Genomic DNA, 25,569 nt, shown 5'->3' with positions numbered 1-25,569 from the left:
TTACTCTAAACTTGTCACCACAGTAGTAACTGCTCACTGCTTCATTTCATTAGAGAAACTGGGACTCAGGGAGGTCAAGTGACTCTTTCAAGGCGCACAAAGGGGCTGAACTCCAGGCTACATGCCCATGTGTCCACTGCAGAGATGGCAGGGGAGGGGATCATAACTAACTGCCTAGGTCTTCATTCTCAATGACCCAGGGACACTGAAGCAAGCTGCATCGCCAAAGGTTGAACTGGCAGGACACTTACCAGGCTCAGTACCCACTGCCATCTTCCAGGATGTTCCTTTTGATATCCCTTCCTCCTAATGGAACCCCTAGGGACCCATGTTCCCAAAAAGTCCATCCCTAGAAGGGATGCTACATCTGTTCAGGCAACTCTATATCCCAGGCTTTTCCACTCAAGTCAAAGATATTCCTCATGTCCATGGGATGTGAGCTCCTGGTCCAGGGTCCCTCATTAGCTTGGCTGTCCCTCACTCAGGCTGGCAGATGACTTTCTTCCAGGTACCAGCAGCACTCCTCTATATCTTTCCCCATCCTGGGATCTTTGGGCAAGGAAAAGCATCAAGGCTTTCATAGTGGCAGTCACCAGGGAGGTCACTCCTTTGTAGTCGCTGTGAGCTGCTTCCCCTCTCCCAGTTCTGAGCTATTTTTAAATCTCTATTTTTAAGAAGGACCTGACTTCCCATATATACTGCTTGATCAATAAATAAGGGCCTGCCTGGGACTAACTGAGACTCTGACTTCTGCATGGGGCAAGAGAGTCTTGGGGAGGGAGACGGTCTCAGCAATTCTGCTCAACTGTGGAACATTCCATTTTGAGGCCAGCCTCAGGCTAGCCTCAGCAGAGGGAGATTGGCAAGCCAGCCCCGAAGGCCTGGAGAGACACTGGATCGCACACACAAAGCTTCCTCTTGCTTCGGTTCATGTCCCTTGACCTCCTGGGATACTGGTCCCAACCTCAGCAGATAGCCCGGGTCCAGTTCAATGAATACATACAAAGTCAAATGTAAGAGATGTTACCTAGGAGCAGGAGGGACCACTTACCTCCTAGTCCTGGTGACAGGCATGAGGCATATGAGCACTAAGGATAAACGATATACCCGAAGAGTACCAACATGTGGGATGGGGAGGGGGGAGCACCATCCTCAGAGAAAACATGGGCTCTGAGAGAGATTTTAGTAAAGGGCTGGAGCTGGGGGCAGAGAACTCCAAACGACACAGCCCCAGAGTGCACTTTGTCGGGAGACGAGGGTGTGGGTTGTTCATTACATGTTCCATGTTCCTCCACCCTTCTGGACCTTACTCTTCACAATCGGAAAAAAAAAAAAAATCAAGTAAAGAAATAGCACCTACCTCTGTCAATGTCAGCTAAAAGCCGTCAGGATGGCGTACGTCTGCACCCAGCAGGCTGTGAGCGCTCAGTGCGAAAACGAAAGTCCTTGGAGGGGGGTGGGAGGGTTAGATGATCAGACTCCAGCAACCTGTCCCTAACCCATCCACTCCACCCAGCCCCAGACACCGCCCCCTTAGGCTTCCCCCCACACACACACTTGGCAGGTGGGTCTCCAGATTTCTGTACACTTTGCTCTCTTCCCTCACTTCCCCTCTCTGCTGAAATGTCACCTACTCAGGCATGCCTCTGCTGAGTCTCCTTTAGAAATGGCCGCCCACCCCACCCACACCCTTCAGCCTCTCACCCCACCCTCTTGCCAGCACTTCCACCATGCAGCTGACTGCTTTTTTGCTGCTTTCGCATAACGCTGCTCCTGAGGGAGCAAGACTGTTTTTTTTTTTTCCCCTCCCAGTTTATTCTTAGCTAGATCCCCAATGATTCTCAACATCAGGCTGCCTTGCTCCCTAGGGAATATCAGGCAAATGTCTGAGGACAGCCAGGTGTGTAGATGGATGAGGGCTACTGGTATCTAGTTGGTGGAGACTGGGGACATCCTGCAATACGCAGGTCACCAAACACAAGAATACCCATCCCCCAAAGCCAAGCGCACTCCTGTTGCTTTGCTCATTGGTTGGCAAAAGGACCCTGGGTGTTCATTATGGAAGAACAAAGGTATGCCGGCACCATCAACGTTATATATAAGGATGGTTGTCCCTTGGGCGGGGGCTGTAGCTCAGCTCAGTTGTAACGTGTTTGCCGACCTTGTAGAAGGCCCTGAGCTTGAGTCTCAGCACTGCATAAAGCAGGTAGTATATGCCTATAATTCCAGTACTTGAGAGGCAGAGACAGGATAAGGAGTTTGAAGCCATCCTCAGCTACATGAATAATTTGAGGCTAGCCTGTGGTACATAAGAGCCGGGGCTTTATTAGAAAAACAAAAAGGCAACAGAGTAAAGCAAACAAACAAACCAACAAAAAGATGTCTATTGGGAATGAAAGACCATAAGGACACATTAACGGCCCATTGTGTCTCCTTTCTGGTTGCGACCCTGCCCTCTGGACCACTAGGGTGGGCTGCAAACACTCTTCTTTGGATTAGCATAAACCAGCACTGGGCAACAGTGGCAGTGGTATTCACAAATCTAAGTGATGTTCATCCACCCCTCCCCCAATGAGACTAGCCCACAGGCTCTCTCAGCAGAGACTTCCCCCCAGTTCTCCATCATGCCCCACACGGAGACACACAGAACATCACAAGCCATTCATGCTGACTCCAGTGGAATCCCCTGTTCCTTCAGCCTCTATCAGTCCAGGAGCCATGTCGGGTGTGGGTGAACGACTGTTTCTGCTTCTCTCCGGAGAGGTGACATAAGGGGCAGGGTGTGTGTGTGTGTGTGTGTGTGTGTGTGTGTAAGTGTAAGGCGCTGGTGTCCTTCTCTGCTACCCTAACTAACAATGTAAACAGCTAGAGACACAGCCTAGGCCCCCAGTCAGTTGTCTAGCACAGGTTTCCTTAGGAGGCGCCCACTTCCTGTTTCCTCAGAGAATCACAACTGAGGTTTAGCTCTTCCCTGTCACCTGCCATCTGTCTTCCCAGCCTGCCTTCCTCCCTCCCTCCCTCCCTTCCTTCCTTCCTTCCTTCCTTCCTTCCTTCCTTCCTTCCTTCCTTCCTTCCAGGGAACTGGGTCTGTTTCTGGGGACCGTACAGTTGGCAAAGTCCCATCTTTTCTCTCCTATACCCCATTCCCCCTTCTGCTCTTCTGTCTTTACCTTCTTTTCTTAAAGGTCCTAAATGTGTCTAAACAAGACATCATTGTGAATGTTTAGTAGCTGACATAGGTTACAGGCTGGGGACTAAAGGAGTACATTTCTCACAGTAGAATATTAGACCCCAGACGGCTATACTCCAGAAGTGGATATTTGGTGAAGAGGGGATTTACCAATGCCTCTAAAATCACATCCAGTTGTCTCCAGTTCTGCCAGCATGTAAGACTAGCGCCAAACTCAGGATGGAATGAGACAGGCACGTGGTGAAGGACCAGCTGCCAGTGACCCAGGAGTCTGCAAAAACTGGATCAGAAGCCTGGGGTGGGGGGTGGGGGGGGGTGGGGGGTGGAGGAGAATGATAGCTCCCCCTAGAGGTATGGCTCCGCAATTACAGATCCTTCATCATCCTCTGGGAATCTAAACTCCACCAGAGTTCTCTCGAGTTCTAACACTCAGAGCACATTCTCCCTGTTGGAGAACTAATTAGGCTCCTCACTAGGTGGCCACCATCCTCAAGTCTGGTGTTTGAAGAAGCTGAGGCAGCCCTGGACATTTCTGCGAATGGATACTGTCACCTGTGACCTTACTTTGTTCTCATAACTGACAGCCCAGCTTTCCAAGAGGAAATGGAGCCTCGGGGAGGTTCTGTGAGTTAGGTTAGCCAGTGCTACACTGTCAGAGGGTGAGCGACTGGGGTTAGAGTCCATGTTAGGGATCACAAACTAAGGTCAGCCTCTTTCAGCTGGATGTGAACAGTGCAGCTACCACGTCCCCAAGACCCCTCCCTGATCAGGAAATCCCAATGCCTCCAACCTGGGAATGGTTGGGATTCTTGCCTTCTGTGTGGCAAGACCAAACAGAAAGCTATCCATTCCTAAGCAACCTTGAGAACCAGCCTTGAGATGGGACTCTCACAGCAACCATGGGAGTTCTCACCTAGGTACCTGGTACATTTTAAAAAATCCCTGTTCAGCCCTAAGATTTGATTTCACTTTAAGACTTCATATGCTGCAGCTTCATCAATTGCCAAGACAGGACTCCAGTAAAGAGACCAAGTCATTAAATGGAGCACTTTCGAGGGGCTGCGGAAAATATAGGGTACTCCTGGGGGGTTGGCATCTCACACAAAGCGTAAAGGGGATCCCCGGGTCTTATGCTTTTCCATCACGGACCTTTATCAGCTCTGGGGCTTTTGGTGAAGCCTCTTTCTCCTAATCGCCCTCTCCAGGCATCCTCCTGTCGCCTGAGGCAGACAGGAGGAAAACAATATAGGCAAAGCAGATGTCCTAAGATAGACTGGTAAGTTGCGGAGGGGGTGAGACCACTGGGAAATGAGTCTAATCACAGACCCTGACAGCCTAGGGGAGTTTGGCCCTCAGAGACCCACAGCCCAGCTCAACAGGTGGCAGAGGGCTTTACTATCCCGCATCCAGGCCATTTCTTCCAGTTTCACTCAAGTCTGTAATGGGAAAGTGTGGCTTTGGCTGGAAACATCGGCAAGGAGGGGGCGTCATCATGATCCCCAAGTCCCAACACAGAGAGAGAGAGAGAGACAGAGAGAGAGAGAGAGAGACAGAGAGAGACAGAGACAGAGAGAGACAGTGAGAGAGAGACAGCGAGCGAGCGAGCGAGCGAGAGACAGAGAGAGACAGAGACAGAGAGAGACAGTGAGAGAACGCACGCCCCACCCTGCCCCTGGCTACTCAGTAAGGAGGCCAGCCCGATGCTGTAGCGGTGGCACCACCAGAGATCATCGCTTCCTGGACCCCCGACAAGGCTTGTGTCTATCCCTCCTACTCATCTTTGCTCTTACCTCACAACCACGACTCCAGACTCGCCTGGAAGGTCCCTTGTGGGCTGCGCGCGGTGGAAGGTATCGCACTGCCTGCCGGGCGCCCGCCCCGTCCGGTCCGCCGGAGATGCTCTGCGCCAGCTACCGTGCTGGTGGCCGCCGCTGGAGCACCGGACTGGAAGAAGGCGGGGTCTGGGGCGGGGCCTGGGGCGGGGTCTGGGCGGGGCCTGCCTTCCCTATGCAGTCAGTTGCGGGTGGGCTTTGAGACTGAAGGATGCTGCCTTCCAGAGAGAGGAGAACCCCTGGGGTGGCGAAGCATCCTCGTGGAGGCTGTAGGTGAAGACTTTGGGGTTGTCGTAGGAGAAGGGAGGCTTTCTAAATCAAGAACACCTGCCTTGAGTCAGATCCATTTTCCCGTGCCGGCTGCTGCAGTTGATGATGGAGAGAATATTCTAGCACCAGCCAGTTGTTTATTGAGTTCTGAGGGTCAGACACTAGTCAAAGCGCTTTTCAGGTCTCCGGTCATTTGACCCTCACAACATTACCATTTCACAGATGCCAACGGGGAGGCTCAGACCCAAGGGTGTTCCTGAAGGCAGAACCACATCTGCAGCTCATAGCTGCCTGCCTCTGTCGTTAAGCATTTCTTCCTCCTCTAAATTGTTAACTGGAATACAGGGCTTCCACGGGGCCATCAAACTTAATTCTAAGCCCCAGACAATTTACAGCTGGAGCCATGGTGTGGTGAAGGGCTATCCAGCCAGAATGACTGGGAAAACCCAAGGGCTCACTCTTTCTGGCCGGAACATCAGCCCATCTTCATGTCTCTGAAATGGCGGCTGGTAACTTTATCCACACGTGTGTGAACTTTGTGCACAGTAGCATTTGCTGCAAGCTAGAAGCATGCCCTGCAGGGACATGTGGGCTTGGGCAGCCAGGCCACAGGGGTCTTCCACAACTTGACGCTTCTGTCAAGTTCCTTCAGGCGATGAAGTGGGACAAGATGGGGAGTGTTTGTGATGTGTGAGTGTGTGTACACGAGCGTGCGTGTGCAGTTGGAATCTCTGGGACTCTGATTAGACTTGGCTGGCCAGCCAGCAAGCCCCAGGGATTCTCCTGTTGCTACTCCCCAGGGTCTGGACCGTAAGTGTTTGCTAGCATTTTACTGACCCAGCTGTCTCCTCTGCCCAGTGGTTAGTTTCAGACATGGAAACACATTTACCCCTGGACTATAAGGCATCACTTGTACAGAGGCGGAAGCCCTTTGTGGCTAAGATCTCTTGATCCACTGCACTACATACTATTGGTTCTTCCTGTGGTCTAAGGATTCATTTCTCTTCCTCCTCTGGGCCCAGGAGTCATCAGTGTAGTAATAATGAGTTGATTGGTGTTCTCTTTGATTCTATTGTGAGCTTAGGCAGAAGGCTTGGCACACAGCAGGTGCGAGGGGGTGGGGTATTTGTTGAATAAATGTCTAAAAGTTGGATAAATTCTTCAAGAGGCTAAAGCTGCCAAGGAGATAGCTGCTAAACAAACTGCATTACAGGTGTGGTGGATCTGTGCCATGAAAGGACAAAGAAGATCTGAGTTTGAGGCCAGCCTGGTCTACACAGTGAGTTCCAGGATAGCCAGGGTTACATAGTGAGACCAGACAGACATTGAACTCACAGAAATCCACCTGCCTCTGCCTCTGTTCTGGGATTAAAGGCATGTGCCACCATGATCAACGTTTTCTTTTTCCTTTGAAACGCTTTACAAAGGGCATTTCCAGGGATGCCTGTGGCTTCCTTCCCAGTCCTGCCCAAGGCAGTGTGCCCCAAGACTTGGGTGGCTGAGAGAGAAAAGATGTGTATTTGTTGGAATGAGATTTTCAACATGGATCTGTCACTTAGCTAGTTGTGTGACCTCAGACAGAATCTGTAACCTCTCTGAGCCTCACTTCTGGGTAACAGGGTATGGCTGAGGAGTCGTGCAGCTCTTTCTAAGGAGGCTGTGTTTGGTCTATTTATTGATAAGCTTTCTCACAATGTAATTCTTAATCATTTTGGTTGAGATGCTGTTACATTTCGCACAGGCTCTGTCCTCACTGCGCAGCCAGAACTGGCGAGAATCTTGAACTTTCTGGGCCACTGGGAAGCTTCTGAGACCTTGGGGGGGTGAAGAGGTGTAGCACCTGCCATGGTCTCTAATGAAAGTTACTTTCTTGGCTTTGCAGGATGCAGAGCATTTCAGCAGTAAGGCAGAAGGTTGAGAGGGAGTTTGAAATAGAGGGAGGGGCCAGCATGGACCAAGGTCAGAGAGTAGGACTTTTTACCCAGGTTTGTAATGCAAATGGGCTGGGGTTGGATGGGCGTGGCTAGCATGGATGCTACAGCTGCAGACACTGACACGGGCTGCCTTAAAGCCTTTGTGGTTCTTGAAGGAGTCTTGTCCTCAGGCTGGAAGACCCCTGAGCTGAGGCCAGGAAGGGAAAGGAAGGCATTCAGCCCCAAGCAGAGCTTCCATCCCTAGCTACAGCTCTGCAAGGCTGGCTGCAGATGAGGACAGGCCTCGAATGGCAGGAGAGGAAGTCTGTTCAGAGGCTGCCAATACAGCGGGGCTGGAAACGATCCTGTTGACATAATGGGAAAACGGTGTAGAAAGCCAGCAGCTGTGCTCGGGGACTTGGGGACTCCTGGCCTGATGAATAATGGAGCAGATCTCCCTCCCTGGCTTGGCTAGCTTTTTTTTTTTTTTTTTTTTTTTTTTTCCTTTCAATAATTCATGCACTCCCTATTGGGAGAGGAGTTTCATGAAACGCAAGCTTTCTCTGAATCCACAGCTGAGTTGAGAGAATTTGAGGCTCCACACGCTAGTTAGGTCTTAATTAGGAACACCCTGCCCCACTCTGCACGTGCGTGTAGGCTTTGCCCAGCGAGTTCCACAAGCATGTGGAAGAAAATGCCCAGTTATGTCCTGGGTAAGGGTGGGGTTTCCTGACAGCCTCCTTCTGGCCCTAGAGGGTAGGAGGTGATGGCAGATGTCACTTTCAGGTGTCTGCTCTGTCACCCAGTTCTCCTTGCTTTTGGGATCATGGAGACAGGTGACATGATGTCTCCTGTCACTTGAGCTGTTGTATGTGATAATGAGCAGTAGAACTTCCTGGATGACTTTTGATAGACACACGCCTTGGGCAAAAGGCAAGCTGGCTGTTACGGCCACAGAATGTTTCCCGGTGCCTCTGCCTTGCCTTGTGAACCGATTGCTGCGCCGTGAGCAACGAGGAGATGGGCTGGGAATCCAAACTCCAAGTCATGGTGGTGGTCAGTAGAGATGTGAACCAGTCAGTGACAGATAGGCGGTGACACCTTTTTGGTGTCAAAGACAGAGGAGATCAACACTTATCTGTCAGGCTTATATATGTGTGGGTTGGGGACACGTAGGCATGTCTATGTCTGTGGAGATGGAGAGAGGGAGGATGGCCCAGGAAAGGTGGGAGCAGGAGGGCAGGTCTGAGCTGAGTGTAAGCGCTAGCTGTCCCCTCGGAGGGATGATTGGTAGATCATTACTACTCAAGGCAATCACACACTAAGGATGTTCTCTGTGTTAGCATAGTTGATTCTAAAAACAAGGCTACCAGCTCAAATATCATCACTTCCTATGGGGAACTGAAGGCTTAAAGAGGTAAATTTCCCCAGAGACAGCTAGATGCCAAAGGAAAATGGCAAGTTCACACCCTGCTTGCATGAGCATCTCATGTGCTGAAGGTGAGAGCAAAAACCACAGGCCCTCAGGTCCCAGGAGCTGATCAGACCAGCAGTGCCAGGGAGTGTTCTGAGCAGGGAAGGCTGGGATGACAGGGTGACTGGCCACAGGGCTTAAAGAATAGTAGGCTTCAAGAAGTAAAAAGTCAGGGCTGTTGATGTGGCCCGGGGGGTAGAGTGCTTGACAGGCAAACAAAGTCCTGAGTTTGATTTCTAACACCACACAAATCAGGTATCGTAACGAATATCTATAATTCAACCACTTAGGAGGTGGAGGCAGGAAGATCAGTTCAGGAGTTCGAGGTCATCCTTGGGCACGTAGAAAATTTGAGGCCCTTTTGAACTCTAGGAGACTCATGAAGAAGAAGGAGGAGGAGGAAGAAGAGGAGGAGGCAGAGTGGGAGGAGGAGGAACAGGGGGAGGGAGAGGGATGGGGGAGGGGGAGGGAGAGGGAGGGGGAGGGGGAGGGGGAGGGGAAGGCAGTTGGGGAGGAGGGGAAGGAAGGGAAGGAGAGGGAGGGGGAGGCAGATAGGGACCTAGAAGGTAAGGCTGTGCTGCGTTGCTCTCAGTTCTGTTTTGCCTGTAGAGTCTGCTCTGTAAGTGGTTCCCCTTTCCCCCTGACTTAACTTCTCTAGGCCAGGCATTACCTGTGTTCTACAGAGACACTAGTATAATCTTCCCTGTTCTGGCTCTTTCAGACCAAGCCGCATCCCCCCACTCTCTAGCAGCCCAGCCTGAGCTGGTTTCCATGCTCCTTCCAGCTACCCAGCCCTCTCCTTCCCCCAGCTCAGTAAGTGCCTTGTTGAGGCTTCAGACCCAGCAGGCAAAGAAGTGATTTCCTTTCTTGCCCGGGAACACGTTCTCCCTTATTCTCACTGGCAGCATCCTGTGGAACCCGGGTGATGACATTGCCGCCTGCATGCCCACCTGGTGGCTGCCACAGCAGCACTCGTTGCCAGCATGGCTGTTCTCCATGTTCTCTCTCTGTGTGCTGTGCTCTCTGCTCCCTCAAAGGCCAGCTGTTCAACTTCTGCTCTCCTGCGTCGTCCCCTTGGTAACTAGATGATTGCTTCTAAAACAGTTTCAAGGTCAGGGAAGCCCGTACGCAAAATGAAGATGTCTCTCGATTTTGATTACAGAGGAAATTATAAGGAATAGCTTCAAATACAGCCCCCCCCCCCCCCCCCCCCCCCGTGAAGGAGACTAGGCGGGGTCCAGAAAGAAACTTGAGCGGGAGCCGTGCGGAGGAGAGCTTCCGGTCAGCACCTGGACAGCTCCTGACCGGGCTAATGAGCCAGGCAATTGGTAGAGATTTCTGCAGGAAATCATCAACTCCAGACTAGGAGTTATCACCCTTCCTAATGCTGTGACCCTTTAATACAGTTCCTCCTGTTGTGGTGACCTCCAACCATAAAATTACTTCGTTGCTACTTTATAACTGTAATGTTTGCTACTGTTATGAATCATAATGTAAAGAACTGATATGCAGCTCCCAAGGGCTTGCCACCCACTGGTTGAGAACCACTGTTGCAGACTGCTCCTTGTTTTTACCTGAACTCTGTAAAATTTCTCTGGTGACTCAGGCCCTGTGTCTCTGGGAGATCCCAACCTCATCTGATAAGAATAAATAAAGACACGGGGCTGGAGAGCTGGCTCAGTAAGTGAAGCACTTGGCATGCACGCTCAGGTCTCCTGTACCCACTACAGTGCTTGGGGTGGGGGTGCATGCAATCCCAGCACTGAGGAGACAGGGCAATCCCCAGGGCTTTCTGAGCTGGCAGAGTTGAGACTGGGAGCTGCAGATTCAGTAAGAGGCCATGTCTAAACAACAGGCTCCATGTTCCACAAAGGGAAGCAGCTCAGCCTCGGGATCAGACAGTGGTCACCTCCCACCAGGTACCTTGTACATGGCAGACCTCATCAGCTCGAGGCAAGGCTGGACTCCCAAGACAAAGGCCCAAGGATGGCATGGGAGTGCAGAGAAAAGAAGGGCTGGAAAATGAGAGCATTTCCATTTATTTCAGAACAAAGAAAGCAGGGCTAGGCTCATGTCACCTCCCAATTACCTGCCTCTCAGGATGACAGGAAATTGCATCTTAAATAGCCATTTCCTAGCTTTGAAGTTAATGAAAAAAGAAAGCTCTGAAATAAATGAGTGGAAGAGCTTGCTAGAAGACCCACAGAGGAGCCGGATGAATCCCTTCAGTGCATGGCAGCCTTCCACCTGTAGGTCTATTTACAGGACCCACCAGCCTCCATTGTAGGCTGGGTGACATCCTGTCCCATCTGTTTCATGTAAGGCACTTTGGTATCAGTGTGGATCTTGATATCCTTGGATACCCCAAGGGTACTGCCCTAGTCTGGTTTCTGTTGCTGTGATAGAGATCTTGACCAAAACCAATTTGGAGAGGAAAGGGTTCACTTGGTTTACAGGCCATAGTCCATCATGGAGGGACACCAGGGCAGGAGTCTCTGAGGGAGTACTGCTGACTAGTTTGCTCTTCATGGTTTTGCTCAGCCAGCTCTCTTAATACAACCCAAGCCCACCAAGTCAGAGGTGGCAAGGCCTACAGTGGGCTGAGCACTCCTGAATCAACCATTGATCAAGAAAGTGTCCCACAGACAGATTCACAGGCCAGGCTGATGGAGGCAATCCCTCAACTGAAATTCCTCTTTCCCAGGTGACTATGGTTTGTGTCCAACTGACAAGAAAGTTAGCAGCACAGACACCAAGGGACAGCTAGCTCCCTACTTTCAGCATAATGTTTTTGACTCGCATGTGTCCTGGTTTGGGTGTTTAGCTACATGGTCACCTGCATGTGTCCTCATGTGGACATATTAATTGCATAATAAAGGGGGAAAAAACTTCCAGATCAGAGCTAGCATTCTGATTTTTGCTCAGTTCTGCTGCACTGGGAGATTGGAGACAGATGGATGTGAAGTGGCTGGGGCAGGGGGCAGGAACTTTCCCAGTCACTGGGAATGACACAGGGTCTCCTGGATGGAGCAATACACCTCTAGATAGGTGCTCCTCCTACATAGGTTCTCCTCCTACATAGGTGCTCCTCCTACATAGACTCTCCTCCTACATAGGTGCTCCTCCTACATAGATGCTCCTCCTACATAGGTGCTCCTCCTACATAGACTCTCCTCCTACATAGGTGCTCCTTTTACATAGGTGCTCCTCCTACATAGACTCTCCTCCTACATAGACACTTCTCCTACATAGGTGCTCCTCCTACATAGACACTCCTCTTACATAGGTGCTCCTCCTACATAGGTGCTCCTCTTACATAGGTGCTCCTCTTACATAGGTGCTCCTCCTACATAGGTGCTCCTCCTACATAGGTGCTCCTCCTACATAGACACTCCTCCTACATAGGTGCTCCTCCTACATAGGTGCTCCTCCTACATAGGTGCTCCTCCTACATAGACACTCCTCCTACATAGGTGCTCCTCCTACATAGGTGCTCCTCCTACATAGGTGCTCCTCCTACATAGGACACTCCTCCTACATAGGTGCTCCTCCTACATAGGTGCTCCTCCTACATAGGTGCTCCTCCTACATAGACACTCCTCCTACATAGGCGCTCCTCCTACATAGGTGCTCCTCCTACATAGGTGCTCCTCCTACATAGACACTCCTCCTACGTAGGTGTTCCTCCTACATAGGTGCTCCTCCTACATAGGTGCTCCTCCTACATAGATACTCCTCTTACATAGGTGCTCCTCCTACATAGGTGCTCCTCTTACATAGGTGCTCCTCCTACATAGGTGTTCCTCCTACATAGGTACTCCTCCTACATAGGTGCTCCTCCTACATAGGTGCTCCTCCTACATAGGTGCTCCTTTTACATAGGTGCTCCTCCCACATAGATGCTCCTCCTACATAGACACTCCTCCTACATAGGTGCTCCTCCTACATAGGTGCTCCTCCTACATAGACTCTCCTCCTAGATAGATGCTCACAAAATCACTACACTGTATTTTTCTGGTCTAATAAAATCTCCAGTGTTTCCTCTCTGTCCTTTAATCTTTTTTTTTTTCTTTTACGGCCTTAGTTTATTGTTTTTAGGTTGTTTTGTTTAGCTATAAATTGTTCCTGCTGCAGCTACAGTCTCTGGGCAATGCTCGCTGCTAGAGAGGTGATTGGTGAATACAGCCTTTTCTGCCCAAGTGTGTGAGGATCAGTTTAGATCTCCGGCAGTCACACAGAAGCTGGGCATGCGTATTGGATGCCTGTAACCCCAGTACTCCAGACTGGGGGTAGGGGGGCAGGGGAATTCCTTGGGCCAAGCTGATTGGCTAAAGGAGCTAAATTAGTAAGCTCTAGGTTCAACGAGAGACGTGGCCTCTAAAAATAAAGTGGAAAATGATTGCAGGTGCTGTCTAAGGTCAACCTTTGACCTCTGTATGCACTGCACTGATGTGTACTGTTCCGGTGTACTAGTTAGTCTTCTAGTGTACTAGCACTGATGTGGACTGTTCTGGTGTACTAGTTAGTCTTCTAGTGTACTAGCACTGATGTGTACTGTTCTGGTGTACTAGTTAGTCTTCTAGTGCACTAGCACTGCGGTGGACTGTTCCGGTGTACTAGTTAGTCTTCTAGTGTACTAGCACTGATGTGTACTGTTCCGGTGTACTAGTTAGTCTTCTAGTGCACTAGCACTGCGGTGGACTGTTCTGGTGTACTAGTTAGTCTTCTAGTGCACTAGCACTGATGTGTACTGTTCTGGTGTACTAGTTAGTCTTCTAGTGCACTAGCACTGCGGTGGACTGTTCTGGTGTACTAGTTAGTCTTCTAGTGCACTAGCACTGATGTGTACTGTTCTGGTGTACTAGTTAGTCTTCTAGTGCACTAGCACTGCGGTGGACTGTTCTGGTGTACTAGTTAGTCTTCTAGTGCACTAGCACTGATGTGTACTGTTCCGGTGTACTAGTTAGTCTTCTAGTGCACTAGCACTGATGTGTACTGTTCTGGTGTACTAGTTAGTCTTCTAGTGCACTGGCACTGCGGTGGACTGTTCTGGTGTACTAGTTAGTCTTCTAGTGCACTAGCACTGATGTGGACCATTCTGGTGTACTAGTTAGTCTTCTAGTGCACTAGCACTGATGTGGACCATTCTGGTGTACTAGTTAGTCTTCTAGTGTACTAGCACTGATGTGGACCATTCTGGTGTACTAGTTAGTCTTCTAGTGCACTAGCACTGATGTGGACCATTCTGGTGTACTAGTTAGTCTTCTAGTGTACTAGCACTGATGTGGACCATTCTGGTGTACTAGTTAGTCTTCTAGTGTACTAGCACTGCGGTGGACTGTTCTGGTGTACTAGTTAGTCTTCTAGTGCACTAGCACTGATGTGTACTGTTCCGGTGTACTAGTTAGTCTTCTAGTGCACTAGCACTGATGTGTACTGTTCTGGTGTACTAGTTAGTCTTCTAGTGCACTGGCACTGCGGTGGACTGTTCTGGTGTACTAGTTAGTCTTCTAGTGCACTGGCACTGCGGTGGACTGTTCTGGTGTACTAGTTAGTCTTCTAGTGCACTAGCACTGATGTGGACCATTCTGGTGTACTAGTTAGTCTTCTAGTGTACTGGCACTGCGGTGGACCGTTCTGGTGTACTAGTTAGTCTTCTAGTGCACTAGCACTGATGATGTGCACACACCACTCCTGCAAACAGCTGTGGCCTCACACACTCGGGCACACCACACACTCATATACAGTTTTACAAAGAAGGAAACGGCACAAGAAACCACTTTCTCATGCAGAAGAAGCCTCTAGGCGCTCTTTCATATTAACCTGCTCTCTGTAGACCTGACCCCAAACTAGAAAACTCTCACAGACCAAGAGCAGGCCATCGGAGTCTTCACAGGGGTCTCGTGTCACAGACTGTCGCCTAGCTCCCCTTAGGTGACAAATGAAATACCTAGTATTGGTTGATTCCAGTGAATGGGGCCCTGAAGAACCCAAGGAGCACAGGGTTACATCCTACCAGCCTTGAGTCGTTCATAGCTATGGACATGGAGGCTGTTTTCTGTTCCGCGCACCTCCCGAGTCCCTTTTCGCCCGCGAATAAGGACACGTGAGGCAATAATCGGGTATCACTACAGACGAGGCTTTACTTCTTGTAACAGCAAAAGCGGAAAGACGCGGAAGGGCCAAAGACAGGAAGAGGCACCACTTAAATATACCCTAGAGTGATGTATTCACTTCTGATTGGCTGTTCGCTCACCACCCAATATTAGGCCTCGGGATTGGCCAGTGACTTTGGCGGGCTTTCTGCCTTTGCAGCTGCGCAGTTAATTGTTTACTAATGGAGGGACACGATGTCCACGCCATCTTGAAATGGCGGATACTGACTGCGGCTCTCAACAGTTTTCCATGAGCTGCGCATGGTGTATAGTTACTGCCTGGACCCCTGCCCTTCCCAGCTGAACTTCCCTGTGCCTTCCCAGTGGTGTGTGTGCCATCCTGGCCATGTTTTGATTCCTAAGTAGCCTGTTCCCCTCAGCCACAAGTGAATGGATCTGAAGTGGGAATCTGACATTGATATTTTCTGACACGTGTGGACAAGTGGGAATCGGATGTGGACACGATTAAGTATTTTTGTGGGTTTACTGGTGCACAGTGATGCAGCTCCATTCAGAATCTCTCTGTGTCACCTTTCTGTCTCTTAGGATTGGTTTATGGATGAGGAGGCTGAAAGTATGGCCAGAGGCTAAGGAGGGCTGAGGGGAAGATGTGGTCGGCTGGAGCTTTTGGGGGGTAAAAGAGAAGCCAAGCAAAATAAAATGTACATGTCATGTCCCATATACCTCCATTTATTTTAGTGATGTGTGTAGGTGCACATGCATGCACGTGTCCATGTCTGTGGAGGTCAGGGGCAGCATTGGCCAGCTTCCTTTGTAGCTTGCCACCTTGTATTTGAGACAGGGCCTCTCACTGGATCTGGAGCTCACTTACTATTCTAGACCAGCTGGCCAGAAAGTGCCAGGGACCCTCCTGTCTTCTCTCCCCAGAGCTGAGGCTGAGGCACCTGTCACCACACCCTGCTGTTTCCACGTGTGCTGGGGACCCGAATTCGGGTCCTCATGCTTGTCCATCAAACACTTCACCAATGGAGCCATCTCTCCAGGTCTGTCTGCTTCCGTTTTTACAACACTAAAAAGGGCAAACGGTATCTCGGCAGAGCAGTGTGGTTGCCAGGGGCTCTGGTGACTCAGGGGTCTGACTGGAAAGGGCCAGCGGGAGTGAGTTTATTACAGAGTAAAACAAGTTCAAAATCCTGGTGACAGTGACAGTGGCTACGTGAGCCTGTCCACGCGGTAGACTTTCAAAGCAGCTCATCTCCTGCACTGCATGTGTGTGCTAACCCAGGTCAACTCTCTAGGAGATCTTCAGTGGGGCAGCCATTCCCTAGCTCCGTTCAAACACTTGCCTGTGAAGATAATACCATAGGGGAAGCTGGCTGAGGGACAGATGGGAAAAGTCTATAATGAGTTGAGTCTTAAATTATTTCAAAATAATAAGTCTTTAAAAGGGGGGAATTGGGCAAGGGGAGGGCTGAGATGGCTCTGTCAGTAAAGTGCTTGCCATGCAGACTTGAGGACTTGGGTTGATCTCCAACACCGAAGTGAAAATCCAGTCACGGCGGAATGAACTTGCAACCCTAGCACTGGGAGTATAGAGGCAGGCAGACGCCCAGGGCTGGCTGGCCAGCCTAGCCTAATGGATAAGCTTCTGGTCTCAGTGAGAGACTCTATCTCTGTCTAAAAAACAAAAAACCAAAAAACCAAAAAAACAAAAAACCAAAAAACCAAAAAAACAAAACAAAACAAAAACAACAACAACAACAACAACAACAAAAAAAACAAGCAGAAAACCCCGAGGAGGAATGGCATCTGAGGTTGTCCTTTGACTTCCACATGCATGCACATGAGTGTGTACCTGCATATGGGAGTCCACACACACACACACACACACACACACACACACACACGTACACACACATTGAATAAATGAATGGATGAATGAATGGATAAGTGAATATATGTGAAAACTGAGAAGCCTAAGCTGCAAAGGCCCAGCTGGATTCCTAGTTCTGTATCGGCCTGTGCTGCCTTCAATCCTGACAGCCTGGGAGAAGGAAGTCTCACCACCTAAGGCTTTGTGTGCTCTTTTGTTTTTCTTCTTCCTTTGAAAACATCTTCTAAAGTAGAATTGCTGTGTGTAAGCACATTTTTAAGAGTGTTGTTGCAAAATGCCAAATTGCCCTCCAAAATTATTACACCAATTTCTGTTCCCACCCACAGGGTAGGCGAGGGCCGGTTTCCCCAACTCCTGCCAAAATTGGGTTTTAATCTTTAAAGCAGGCTTTTAACTTTTGCCAAGTTGACAGATAAAACATGACACCTTGTTGTTCTTTTTCCTCCAGGAATTCTAAATTCTTTTCTTGGACTGAGCTAGGCCGTGTCATTGGCTATATTTCCAGACACTGGCTTGAGCATCCCTATCGGTCACCTTCATGAAATTTCATCTTTATATTATGTCAGTAGTTGATGCAGATCACCAAAGACAGGCCGGGAGAGAGGCCACTGAACTGATTATCTTTGTTAAAAAGAAAGTAAGAAAGAAAGAAAGAAAGAAAGGAAGGAAGGAAGGAAGGAAGAAAGAAAGAAAGAAAGAAAGAAAGAAAGAAAGAAGGAAAGAAAGAGGTAACAAAGCCACTTCAATGTATCGGCCACTTTTCAGGGGTACAGGCCTGGCATCTCAGAACAGGGACCGAGAGACAGGGGCATCAGGAGTTGAAAGCCAGTCTCAGATACAGAGTTTGAGTCCAGCTTGTGCTACACAAGACCTTATCTCAAAAAGGAAAATAAAACATCCAAAATGCCACTAATTTTTTTTTTAAGTTGACAATGCCTCTTTGATGCAATAAAATCATTCCTGGCGAGTTTCTTTTGGAACTCAATCCTAGAAAAGGCTTTTTTTCCCCAGAGACATAAAGTTCCAGGAACGAGAATCATGTGACTGACCATCATGGCTCCCACTTTCTTCGGCTTCTAGGAAACGCACAGATAACTTTAAGATCAGTGACAGGGATTTTATTGATTCTTGTGAAAAATATGTTTGTATTCACTGTGGGCCCGATGGTCTATTTCTATTTAATTACTTGTTTGAAGTAGTTTACTTCAAGCTGCTTCAAATCCTGCAGAAAGAAGCTGAGGGTCAACATGCTTTTGACTAAAAGCTGTGGCAACCACTGCACACCCCACAATGCCTGTTCCTGGTGCATTGTTCACAGTGCATATAAGTGTTTGTTGAATGAATAAATGAATGAGTTGACTTTTGGTGTTGACTAAGTGGCAAATAATCTAGAAACAGTATGCATTAAAACAAAAAAGATAAACCCACTAGTTTTTAGCTGATGCGGGGGCAAGAAAATGTCACTACATAAAACAAGGTTTCAAGCCAGGGAAAGTGGTGCCATCCTGTAATCCCAGTACTTGGGAGGATTGTGAGTTCAAGTTCAGTCTCAACCACAAGTTCGAGACCAGCCTGGGTTACATTCCATTACGTTTCTGGGATTCAACTGGGGAGATGAGATAAAATGCATGAGAAGATTTTGGATCAAAGATATTTGCCACTGAATTCTTCAAAATAACTTAAAAGATGAAGAACTCTAAAAACTTAACAATAGCAGCCTTAACAACAAAGGTCAGTTTGTATAATGGAAACCAGTAGGTGCTTTAGGTATTCAGTGGAGTCTAGATATGGCGGTGCATGTCTGTACTCCCAGGACCTGGCAGCCGAAGGTAGGAGGATTTTGGAATTCAAAGTCAATGTATTAGTCACTGTGATGATTTGTATATGCTGGGCCCAGGGAGTGGCACTACTCCTGTTGGAGTAGGTGTGACCTTGTTGGAGTAGTTGTGTCACTGTGGGAGTGGGCTTTTAGACCCTCATCCTAGCTGCCTGGAAACCAGTATTCTGCTAGCAGCCTTCAGATGAAGATGTAGAACTCTCAGCTCCTTCTTCACCATGCCTGCCTGGATGCTGCCATGTTCCTGCCTTGATGATAATGGACTGAACCTCTGAACCTGTAAGCCAGCCCCAATTAAATGTTGTCCTTATAAGAGTTGCCTTGGTTATAGTGTCTGTCCACAGCAGTAAAATGCTAAGTAAGACAGTCTGATGCTGTGATAAAACCACATGACGAAAGGCAACTTAAAAAAGAGAAAATTTATTTTGACTTATTGTTCCAGAGGGATGAGATGAGAGTGCATCACAATGGGGTGGAGGCATGGCGGCAGGAAGCTGAGCACACACACCTTTAACTAAAGCATTAAGTGGAGAACTGGAGGTGGGGTGAAGGTACCATCTCTCAAAGCCCACCCCCAGTGATGTACTTCCTTTGGCAAGGCTCACCTCCCCAAACAGCACAAGTAAATGGACACCAAGTGTTCAAATGTTTTAGCTTATTGGGGACACTTCTCATTTAAACTACCATTGCCAGCCTGGGCTCTCTTATGACTTTGTGGCCAGCCTGGGCTATAAAGCAAGACTTTGTTTAAACAAATAAACAAACCAGTATAAAGGGTTCTTAATGACATGATTAAGGTATGCAATATTATGTGTCCATGCAAATAGATATACTTGGAAAAGTGGGATAGGTACGTGGATGCCCAAGGCGTGCATGACAGGATAAGATGACATGCAAGAAGAAACAATTCCAGGTGTCATCAGTGGTCTCTCAGGTTGTGTGACAGTGAGTGAAATTTATTATTTTTGTCTTGATTTTTCCATATTTTTCAAGATTTAAGAACAAGATTTATTTTTTATTTTTATTTTATATGTGTAGGTATGTTTACCTGCATGCGTGTCTGGGCAACCAAAAGCATGTAAAGCCCATGGAGGCCGGAAGAGGCCATCAGATCTCCTGGATCTGGAGTTACAGGTGGTTATAGAGAGTAGTGTGGGTGCTGGGAATTGTCCCTGGGTCTTCTACAAGAGCACCCAGTGCTCTTAACTACTGAGCCATCTCTCCAGCCCCTCTTTCTGAGGTTTTTGGCCATCTCTGTGTAGTGCATTGATAGGGCATTAAGCCAATAGCAAGATGTCTGAGGACAAGCATGCCATCAATGACATTTCATGAAGAGTTGGAGCTTTGCAAAGCTGCCCCAAACTCCCAAGCCATAAAAACTGTGAGATAGCCATTGATGTACCTAAGTGTCAGGATGCAGCTCACAGCTGTAGTACATGGTAACTACATGGTAATTGTTGTGAGCTGCTAACATAGTGTGTATATGCTCTGTGTGTGTCTGCACAAGTGAATCTTGAAATGACTCATCTGTCAAAAGGCAAGGCTCATTGTTCTCGTAGGTTCGGAATACATTTTTAAATTATATATAATTAAGGCAAATACATCAAGTGCTCTTAACTGCGGAGCCATCTCTCCAATCCCTATTTCTCAAACTTTTGATGCCTACTATACAAATGCTCTCAACTTCTGATGGGGTGACATCCCTGTAGATCCATCAAAGACTGAAAATAGAAGTTTAAAAAAATACATTGAATCCATCCAAGAAAGACCAGGGAAAGTTGTAAAAGTCAAGAAGGGCTCTGTCTAGTTTGCTTCTAATGGTGCTTTCCTCCCGAGAGAACTAAATTGGATTTTTAAAATAGACTTTATGGCTCCTTTCTCTGTTCATATGTTTCTGGATGTGTAAGATGTTTAATGTGGTGGTGGGGAGAAGGCTTAGTTGATACAGTTGCGTCTTAGTCAGGGTTTCTATTCCTGCACAAAATATAGTGACCAAGAAGCAAGTTGGGGAGGAAAGGGTTTATTCTGCTTACACTTCCACATTTCTGTTCATCACCAAAGAAAGTCAGGACAGGAACTCACACAGGGCAGGAACCTGGAGACATGAGCTGATGCAGAAGCCATGAAGGGGTGCTGCTTACTGGATCGTTTCCCCTGGCTTGCCCAAGTTGCTTTCTTATAGAACCCAGAACTACCCCCACAAAGGACCCTCCCAGCCTTGATCACTAATTGAGAAAATCCTTTATAGCTGGATCCCATGGAGGCATTTCCTCAAGGGAGGCTCCATTCTTGGTGATAATTCCTGCTTTTGTCAGGTTGACACTCAAAACCAGCCAATACACAGTGCTTATCATGCAAGCAAAAGGACCCGGATTCAGAGCCCCAGATTTCACATAAAAAGTCTGTGCACAGGGACACATGTGTCAGTACCCTAGCACTAGAGGGGCAGGGGCAGGGGCAGGGGCAGGGGCAGGGGCAGGGGCAGGGGCAGGGGCAGGGGCAGGGGCAGGGGCAGGGGCAGGGGCAGGGGCAGGGGCAGGGGCAGGGGCAGGGGCAGGGGCAGGGGCAGGGGCAGGGGCAGGGGCAGGGGCAGGGGCAGGGGCAGGAGGATTCCCTGGGGTTCCCTGGCCAGCAATTTAAAGAGAATTTGTGGGCTCCATGTCAGTGGGAGACGCTGCCTCAAAACAAACTCATAAACAAAGAAGGCTGAGAGCAATTAAGAAGATGCCTGGCATTGAGCCTGGTCTTCCTATGCACGCTCTCACACTTGTGCATGTACACACATACCATATGGGCAGCATGTGCACACACATCCCCACACCCACACACACCACACCACACACATCTCACACACACCATACTAACAACCCCACCACCACACATATCACATACCACACATACACCACACACCACACACCACACACACACACACCACACATACCATACCACACACCACACCCAGATACCATACCACACACCACACACATTCCATACCACACACCATACACACACACCACACCATACACCACACACACACACACCATCACCACCACACGTTACACACACCGTATGTACAAAATCAATAGCTGTGAGCCCCATTGGCATTTACTACATGATCTCTTTGCCAGCATAGAAAGACATGAATACAAATTTGATGGCCAGGCTATCTGGTTGTTAAGTATGACAGTACTGTCTTCACAGTGATAGGGCTTCACTTTCCTTCTTTGTATTGGCCTAGGAATCAAGGTGTCATTTTTGTCAAGTTCTATAATAGTAAAAGCATTCCTACAGTGTTCTGTCACAGCCAAGTCCCACTGCTACTCCCTGGGCTGCTCATTGCCGTAGACACCAAGTATCTTGTCCTGCTGCGTCCCCTGTCCCCTACCCATTAGACCATGCGTCCCTCTGATGGCTTTTGACTCCTAGGAGAGGGGCCTCAACTCAAGGCTGCTGTGGAGGTTGAGCCTCCGGCCAGCCAGCCACAGCCTGAAGTTTGTTTTCTTTCTCCTGGGTCTCTCTGGGCGAGAGGCAGGCAGGTGTGGGAGGCTTCGAAGTACCTGCTGGGTTCTAAGAACAGGGATGCTATTTTTCTCTCTCCTCCCTGAACACAGACAGTGCTAAAGTGTTGTGTGTGTGTGTGTGCGTGTGTGTGTGTGTGTGTGTGTGTGTGTGTGTGCGCACGCGCGCGTTAGGAGGATGAAATCAGGAGGAAGAGGGTGAAGGGGTGGTAAGCTTCTGGAAACAGCTGCAGAAGGGCATCTAGTCTCTTAATCCAGTCAGACTAGGAGAACTTCCTCCTTGGTGGTGGAACTTAAAAGGAAGTGGTGACAGGAAGAAGCCTTCAAGAGGTCCTGCATCTCTGATTTATTGCAGCATCCAACCTCCGAGTAGGCCAAGGTTGGGAAGAACATACATAGGTGGTACCCAGCTTGTACCTAGTTTGCCAGTGCCTCTTAGTGCCTGAGCCTTCATTTCCCATCATTAAGGTGTAAACAGCCTCTACAATAGAGAGGTATCACAAGGTTTCCTCAGCTCTAAGTCCTTATGTGACCTCTACCCCAACAGGGCCACGGGAGCTAATGTCATTATGTCCAGATTCCATAGAAGGTGGTAGATGGACTTTACTACTTCCTCTCCCTCCCATTGGTTAGTTTCTGCTTGCACTGATCTCCCCTTTCTAGCCCCTCCTTCCTCAGATCACAGGTTCTCGGACTTCCCCTCCAGGTGACACTGGCCAGGCACAGCTGATGTCCCTGTACTTATAGTGGACATGAAACATCTAGGGCTTGCTTCCCTGGGTACTGGTATTCTACCTCTCTGACCTGGTCTTTGTTCTTATGTAAGATGAACAAAGTCATCACTAGGTTCTACCTGAGGTGGCTGTCACCGCGGGCTTTAAATAAATGCAAACGAAGGAACTGTAGGAGGTGTGTCTGGCACCTTTATGAAGGATCGTCCCTGTGTCTGCAGCTGTGTGTGACTGTGTCCACACACTGGTCTGTCATCTGCTTCAGACTTCTGTTTCTTTGACATGCTCACCTGTCTGTGTCTGTTGAGTCCTTGGGCTTGCCTCTAGCCCTTTGATTTCGCTGAATTCCATCTTCTCTATTCACGACTAGAATGGGCTGGCCTCCTATATCTATTGAGCTAGCTTACAAGAAAAGAATCTTGGGATGTTCAATTTTGCTTGCGTAGAGTCCAAAGCACTTCTTGCACACACCCTGCAAGCCGTACCCAGCTCCCTGTGTTGCTCGCTCATGGGACAGGGTGTGAGAATACAGAGCCTGTGCTGTGTGCATAGTACCACGTTAGCTGAACCCTAATTACTACACAGCCACCCCCAAGAGCACACTATAGGCTAGAGGAGAATGTCAGGGTGTAGACTGACCACCCAAGTGTAACCGTGGGCAACCACTGCCTCTAGACTCAAGGCTGAAGGCCAGAAGCAGAGAATCAGGGGTTTCTGAGGCACCATCCGCTCCTGGTGCTTTCATCTTTGCTTATCTTGCCTCCTTAGTGCCGCAACACCTCCAGAGCAAGGACCATGGCCTGGTAATGATTCCTGTAGAACCGTGAGGTAGCACAGCCTTCTTGGGGTTCTTTTATGCATTTACTCATTAGACAAACGTTCTTCTGCGGCTCTACTAGGTGCAAACACTGCTTTAGTTGCTGGGTCCTTCACTCAGCATATTCTGACAGGAAAGAGCCTTACGCACATGCGCACAGTAAATCAGCATTTTGTGTGCGGGCGCGCATCCTCATTGCGTGAGAACAGCCTCCAATGTTGTCTTTCAGGAGCTATCTGCCTTTTATTCTGAGACAAGGTCTTTTATTGGCTTGAGGTGTGGCTATTCAGCTAGGTTGGATGGTCATGGAACTTAGCTCTACCACCCCAGGGCTGGGATTATAAGTACCCACCACTATGCCCACTTTTAAAAACATGGGTTCTGGGGATTGAATGCAGGTCCTTAATGGGTATGAAACACACACTTTACTGAATATTTCTCCAGCTCAGGTATTTAGCCAATAGCCCAAGTCAGCATTTCTGAACTTACCTTCCGGACTGTTGACCCAGTATCCGGAGAGTGAATTATGCTGGCAGGCTGTGGATGGTGGGGGAGGGCAAGCTGTTGAAGAGCTTTAAAAAGGAAAGACCTGCTCCATCTGGTCCTGTGGGCTGCTGTGCAGGAGTGGCTGCGAGAGATCAAGGGTCACCTCAGGCTGAGGATGGAGCGAAGTCGAAGGATTTGGGAAATATTTTAGGCTAGGCCCCTCAACAGCAGGACCAGTAAAATTTTGGGCATGGCAAATCTCTGAAGTGGGAACTGGCCCATATATTGTGAAAAGCTTGGCAGCATCCCCACCTTCTACCTAGCAGAATCAGCAGCATGCCTCCTGGCTGTGTCAGAAAAAAAACAAACAAACAAAACAAAACTCTAGATGTCCCAGGAGCAAAATAGCCCCCAGCTGAGAATCCTGACTGAGTTCCCCAGCAATACCTGCTGACAGACTGGATGTCAATGGGCAGAGGTGGGGATGGCGGAGGCCATTACTGAACAGAAGATCTGTTTTTTGAGCTCCCCCCCCCCAAACCCCTGGAAGAGTATTGTTCATGACTTCAGACCATCCCTTCCACCTCTGTAGGGTTGGGTGGACAAGTCACATTCAATCTTGCTTGTGTCTCTGAAGCCACCAGGGGTAAACCTTGGTGGATCGAGTCAGGCCCTTCTGGCCACTGGCTCTTCATGAGGGTATTGTTTCAGGCAGATGACCCGTGTGTGTGTGTGTGTGTGTGTGTGTGTGTGTGTGTGTGAGAGAGAGAGAGAGAGAGAGAGAGAGAGAGAGAGAGAGAGAGAGAGAATATACTGTTCTTTCCATGGCAGATGCAAGACCCTGAACTTCGGGAGGTTGGGTGTGAGTTCAACATCTTAGGGATAAAACATCTACCTAGTGGGTGCATATACGAATGCAGAGACCATTGAGATAAGCAGGTCTGTGTTGGGCATCGCAGGACTGGGAATGGGAAGGGAAGTAGGGGTGGGGTGGGGTTTGCAATGGAGCAAAGCTATGTGTGTAAGGGGAGAGGCCTCTCAGAGGAAGATGTCAGGAGAGCGTGAGCAAGATGCATTGCCAACATCAGCCTTTGGGTTTTAGAAACCGGGTTCTGGGGGTTGGGGACATAGCTCAGTTGGTAGGCTTTTTGCCTGGTGTGCACAAAGCACCGGTTCAGTCCCCAGCACTACAACTGAATGTGGTGGTTTGTCTGTACCCTAGCAGTACGGGTAGGAGAATCAAGAACTTAAGGTCACATCCTTGACTATACAGAGTTTGAGGCCAGCCTGGATTATGTGAGCTCCTGGGAGAGGGAGAGGGAGAGGGAGAGAGAGAGAGAGAGAGAGAGAGAGAGAGAGAGAGAGAGAGAGCCAGCCAGCCACAGCATGCATGTAGAAGTGAAAGACATTGTTTCTGAGTCAGGTCTCTCTCCTTCCAGTATGTGAGTCCTGAGGATTGAACTCGGGTCCTCAGGTTTGGTAGCAAGTGCC

The 25,569-nt window shown here is 48.9% G+C and overlaps 1 protein-coding gene across 1 annotated transcript in view; it reads right to left on the bottom strand.

The window, feature by feature from the left end:
* Positions 1-5,120, bottom strand: part of Cacng5 (calcium voltage-gated channel auxiliary subunit gamma 5) — a 38,357-nt gene extending 33,237 nt beyond the window's left edge. Inside the window, exons 1-2 of the mRNA XM_034507899.2 lie at positions 4,981-5,120; positions 1,361-1,445 (exon numbers count right to left, since the gene is read on the bottom strand). The gene's annotated coding sequence lies outside the window, so the exon portion shown is untranslated. The remainder of the gene's footprint in view (positions 1-1,360; positions 1,446-4,980) is intronic.
* Positions 5,121-25,569: the final 20,449 nt, after the last annotated feature.

The sequence above is a fragment of the Arvicanthis niloticus genome, chromosome 6 (genome assembly GCF_011762505.2).
Source record: "Arvicanthis niloticus isolate mArvNil1 chromosome 6, mArvNil1.pat.X, whole genome shotgun sequence".
Lineage (NCBI taxonomy): Eukaryota > Metazoa > Chordata > Mammalia > Rodentia > Muridae > Arvicanthis > Arvicanthis niloticus.
The sequence above is the reverse complement of the archived record's forward strand: the minus strand, read 5'-3'. Positions and strand labels throughout refer to the sequence as shown.